The sequence below is a fragment of the Brachionichthys hirsutus genome, chromosome 19, assembly GCF_040956055.1.
Source record: "Brachionichthys hirsutus isolate HB-005 chromosome 19, CSIRO-AGI_Bhir_v1, whole genome shotgun sequence".
NCBI lineage: Eukaryota > Metazoa > Chordata > Actinopteri > Lophiiformes > Brachionichthyidae > Brachionichthys > Brachionichthys hirsutus.
Genome location: NC_090915.1, coordinates 5,250,597 through 5,256,444, shown reverse-complemented (window position 1 = coordinate 5,256,444; position 5,848 = coordinate 5,250,597). Strand labels below are relative to the sequence as shown.

General features: G+C 43.2%; 1 non-coding gene across 1 annotated transcript; it reads left to right on the top strand.

Annotated features, from left to right (window-relative positions):
• The first annotated feature begins 5,151 nt into the window (after positions 1–5,151).
• trnav-uac (transfer RNA valine (anticodon UAC)) lies at positions 5,152–5,224 on the top strand. Its single transcript has one exon. It is a non-coding gene; the product is annotated as a tRNA-Val (tRNA).
• Positions 5,225–5,848: the final 624 nt, after the last annotated feature.

Here is a 5,848-nt window from a genome sequence, read left to right as displayed (position 1 = left end):
ATTTATACGTTTACATTAATGCAGTATAGGAATCTAATTTGCATCATCAAAACAAGCCTTTAATTTTTTTAAGTCAATGTTTTAATGTATTGGATATTGTTTTTGTTTTTTTGGTGCCTTTATTGTGTTTCCATCGGCCTTGAGCAACACAGACTCATCTGGGATTTGTCTTTTTTTTTGTTTTTTACCAGTGAAAATGTGCAAATGAAAACCAATCCAGTGAATGCTGAAGGTCTTCAAGATAACTGGAGACCTGCATGCGGGCTGGCCCACAGCGAGACAACAGAACATTTCAAATTGAATGCAAATTTGCATATACAGCTCAGGGGTCCGCGGGCTCGCTTATTGGTTGCTTTCATCATATCTTAAAATTTGACCGTTTTGACTTCAGAGCATATTGTGACTTGCGTAGCAGACGCTCCTGTCTAAACATGCTTAGGTTGTTACAGATGAGTTACGTTTGAAGCTATTGGCCCTTTCGCATCTTTACAGATAAATGCTAGTCAATGTAAAACGCATGCAGTCAGCTGCTGAGCAAGCGATGGCAAGAGAGTGATGAGAAGGCAAAGGCTAATTGTGCAAATGGAAATTGCAACTGACGCGTCTCACATTCAGGTTGTCAGAAAGGAAGGCATGTTTCTGCTGTTTCTGGCATTTTCCATCAACGATGAATGTGATTGCGAGGAAAACACCTGTGAGACGTCGCAGTGGTAACAGGTTTTCACCATATAAAGCAAAGTACTGCACCGATATGCACACACACGCACACAACCACATGAGGCACACAGCTACACATTTACTACAATGTACTGAAAAGAAGACAGGACACTGAAGCACATACACACACACACAAAAAAAGAAATGACATGACAAAAATTGCCAAGACTAATTCATTCGTAAAGCAGACTGTTTTCTGACCCACAAATCAACCAACATATCCTCAGTCCTCCACAAAGAACACTTCTCCTCTGTGTGTTTTATCAAAGATGCTGGGATAAGGTCAGGGGAGAAGAACAGCTTCCCCCCCCCCCCCCCCCCCCCGACCCCCCCAGGTCCAAAACCCATTGAGAACAGAAAATTGTTTGGGTCAGTCAGTCAGGAAACGAGCGCTTCTTGTTCCGTCCTTTCTGCACATAACATCATCAAACACTCCCCAAGAACTTCCATTCCCAAAAAGCATCTCTAAATCTAATTATTCTCGTGTTTCATCAGGTTGAGAGATTTGGCCCGATGGGTGTATTGATGTCTGACTTCTGATTTATCTCCTCTCCCCCCTCAGCAGTAAATGGAGCTCAGCAGCTGGCTGCAATTGCACGAGTATATAGTATATATACATGCTTCATTAAATGGTGCGGCGAGTTACCGGGAAGTTCTTCCATCTCGCCGATGTTTTTGGGCGGCGCCAATGCATTTCATCACTCGCCTGTGTCGTTGTCGCTCTATTAGAAACAAGTTTATCAGGTTGGTTTGTTTCGTGCAGCTTCATCTCTGACATAAACGAGTTAAGCCATCATGAGCTGGCTGTCATTTGACTCCCAAATGCAATTATTTGTGTTAGTCGAAGACGTCGATAAGTCTGATACACTGTGACCCAAATGTCTTCCAGCGGAGACATTAGAGACCTCATTTATTTTTTCGCCACCCCAACCTCCTCCTTTTTACCTGAGACATTGAAAGTCATCACAGGGAGGTATTCCACCATGCTGACAGTGTGGCCATCCCGTCTACATCTCCGTATCAGACCTCCACACTTTTCCATTAGCTGCCAAGAGATGCAGACGAGTTCTTAGGAGATAGGAAATAGATCTGAAGTGACAGCCAAATGGAAAATCTTAAGACGTGCCTAAAGATACGGCCCACAGAAGTAGGAAACTGAAGAAAAATCAGAATCAAAATACTTTAATAATCCCAGAGGGAATTTATAGATTTATTTATTTATAATCCACAAATTACCATAGTTTTCTGAGCTTCAGTGGGCTGGTTGTGGTCGGGCAGCCGGGCCTCATTCACAGGATATTAAATTCTACAGTTTTGCTACATGCCTCGATGTGTCATCCAGACATAGAAGGTGCACTTTAGCATCTGTTTAAGACTCTAATGTGGCTCCGATGTAAACCCATTCACTTCAAAATGAGAAAATCAGAACGACCGCACAGCATGATGTGGCTGACTCACGCCATCCTACTCGTTGGGTCATGCTTTTTATTTTGAAAGGTTTGTGTTTCCTACATTGTTTCGTGATTAACCGCTCATGTCCTTTCAAGCATTCTGTTCCTCGTATGTTTTATCCCACCCTGACTGTCTTCACCTGGCTCTTGTTATTACCTGCTTCTTCTTGTATTTAGTCTATTTCCCCCTGTCTCTCCCGCCCCCTCCAGTCCCCGCCCCAGTAAAGGACTGTTTTTACTTTGTGTATTGGTGAAGCAAAACTAGAAACACCACATTAAACATTAATTACCAAATGTGATATTAAAGCTAGGCTAATTGTTTTCACCTGTTCCTAGTCTTTGTGCTGAGATGAGCTAGCTGGCTGCTGACTGTATAGCCACATATGCTACATGACGCTTTAACAGTGGAAGAAAATTAGCATATTTTACAAAACATTTCCATTCTAGTGCATTTTTAAAAAATACATTTACAACTCCCACTTTGGGAACCCCGGGTCGGTCTCCAGGACCAAAACAATCACCTTGAACTCCTTGTTGAGTTTTCACAGAGGTGTAGATTTCCTGGACGGATTGAACGTGAACACAAATAAAACAGCAATTACAATGTCTTTGAAATTTCCCTATGGAAGGATTCCATAGGGAAATGTTCTTTGAGCACATTTACCGGTTGTATAAGTTTTATATGTATGTTTACTGGTTTGAATGGATATAGGATGTTTTATCTCATCTCACAGCAAATCAAGTATACCTACGCGTACAAATAAAGTAACCTTGAACCTTGAACCTTCGGTTCCTGCTGGTGATGGAGACATTGTGTGTGAGTATCTGTGAGGTTTTTCCTCATTTCCTTACGCTTTGAGAAGATTCAAAACCCTTCTCATCACTTTACACTTCAGCTTTCACTTCTGTCTGCTTTCCAAATAAAGCAACAGCCTTTCGACAGGGCATGCTGTCCCGACGCTAATCACTGAGGAAAACACATTACAATGAAATGTTTTTTTACAGAATGGTTAATGTGCTATCACAATCCTCACGTGTAATTGAGGATTTTAAGTCTCCCCGTGACCCCTTTTAGAGACAAATTGCTTGTGCCCCTTGTGCCTGGGGGTTTCATTTTGCTGCATTCTCCAGCTGATGGACTCCTCCTTCTGTGCCGATTGCCATTTTGCTCTTTTGTGATGATGTCTCGGAATAACCTTCAAACACGGCAGCCCAGCAGGGGCAAGTCTGAATGAGGAAAACTGAAGACAAGAAGCACACTGGTAGATTCCGTTGTCCAGACAAAAATATTGTGCACTGATGGATGATAAATGGAGGGACAGCACTTCCAGTACGGCCGTGCCTGCAAGGTGAAAGTGTATGTGTTGGCACTGTGGCCCAATCCAGCTTGATTTCTTGCCTACTGCCCAATTAATTTTTGAATATTCTAATTCCTTGTCCTGAATTAGAATAGTTGAATGAATGAAGGAATAATGACTAGTATGCGCTCCACAAGTCTGGTGCATTTCTTCCACTTCTGATTTCTTCACCTTCCTTCGTTGTCAGATATCTCCTGTGTTAATTTTCATAACCAGTTAAAAATTATTAGAGTATTAATAAAAAAATTGTTTTTTATGGACCAGTAGTTTGTAATTCTGCTAATTTTTCACCTCTCACCTGTAGTCAGCTGGGATAGGCTAGATCGCAATAATCTCGTATTCAACAAGATGAATGAATGTTATTTGGGTGCAGATACCCATGGCGGTATGATTTATTTTTATTTTTTAGATTGTCCTGGCTAATGATTCCCATCCCTACACAGTGAATAATGAAAGTGAAGAAGAGCAGAATAAAGTGAGCATTACAGCGGTTAAAAGCCTTTTTCTTTTTCTTTTCCACTCATTGTCTTCCTACTTTGAGGCCTTGGGGAGATAATGAGGGCCCTGGCTTTGTAAACATTATTTTGAGTGCATTGTGGCTGCCATCAGCCTGTTTATGGCCTGCATTTTAATAATCTGGGGGCATAAACACACTGGGCACAGCCAAGCACCGCCTTGCAACCCTGAGCGAGGAGGCCACTCGACAGGAACATCAAACGCTCCCTCTCCCAGGCCTGTCCCATGTTAATTGTACATGCATTGTTCCCATGTACGAGAGAGAGAGCGCGAGAGAGAGAAAGAAAGAAAACACTCTAAACAAAAAAGAAAATTAAACAATACCAGACCTACAATGGTTTTGGTGCCTGAGCCCGGCCTTCGCATTGCCTTGATCACCTTAATGACAATAGAGAATTTACAGATGTGTTCGATCCGCGCGATTCATGTGCAGGCCTTCCAGGGCCACACCAGAGAATAATTGTTGCGACTATATTGATTAAATTCTAACCAGAAATCATCATTAACCTTACAATCGTTTATTATAATACTTAGGGATACAGCAGGGAAATGCAGCCTCATAGGTAGCGTCTCCCTGGAGCCGGTCCCAAACCCGGATAAGTGCAGATGGTTGCGGTAGGAAAGGCATTAAGCATGCAATCAACAAGCCGAAAGAGGAAGAAGAAGAAGAAGTGAACAGATACTGAGTATGTGTCCTTCAAATTACTTTGTTCCTAAGGCACCTAATACCACTTTAAAACAAAGTACATTAGCTTCTGTTAGCTGGAACTGGTGGGCGAAGAAAGAGAAATGTCAACAGTATGAAATTATTTGAACGTGAGAGACGATGATCAAAGTAAACCGTGCTGGATTAAACTGCCAAGATGATGTGTGAATGAAAGCTCATTCAATAGAAGCAGTGCCGTTCTTGAATAGTTGAAGAACCAGTAATTTGTTCAAAGATTTCTAATGCAAGCAGTTTGGTAACAGATAGAGAAAATGGCCAAAGATCACCCGTCATCTTAAAGAAACAATGGAAGCCTCAACCCAAGCATTCCTCTCAATGATCAGCCATTGTCAGATGCAGATGATGTGGAATTCCTTCTTCACAGCTTCCAAGCCCCATAGCGGGTTCCATAGTGTAGTGGGTATCACGTCTGCTTTACACGCAGAAGGTCCTGGGTTCGAACCCCGGTGGAACCACTGCGGCTTTCTTTGCAATTTCATTATAGTTGTTGTAATGACAATCACATCTGAACCTCTCTAGAATGAGGCCTCCAGCCCACCCCCCCCCCTCCGCCAACCCCCCCACCCAGATGCTTGTCTCAAACGCAGACTGTTAGCGAGCGCCCAAACAGGCATTCGGCAGCAGAACCAAGGTGACGGCGAGTTTAAAGGGCAGAGTTCAGAGACGTTGCTGACCTCGTCCTGCCTCACACACTCCCTTGCTCTACGTATTAACGAGGTGTCATTTTTATGTGAGCGCCGGGCAACAACAGGTTTAAGAGGGCCGGCCAGCGTAACCTTCCTGGAGCTTGGAGTGACATACACCCTGGTTACTATGGTTTCCCTGGGCCACAATTAGGACTAGGGCCTCATTGAGTCACCCCAGCGTCATGCGTCCATGGAGCCTCATTCTGGACCCAGCTCCCCACCCCCCCCACCTCTCCCACTTTGAAGCTGTGACTGAAAGAGTCACAGCTTTCCCTGTTCGTACTCAATAATCCAAAGCTTTGCATACGTCAGTGAATATCCATCTGATCTGCTGAGATTCCCCTGAGCTGAAAAAAATCGAAAAATGCAAAGCATAAAGAAAGGACATCCTGT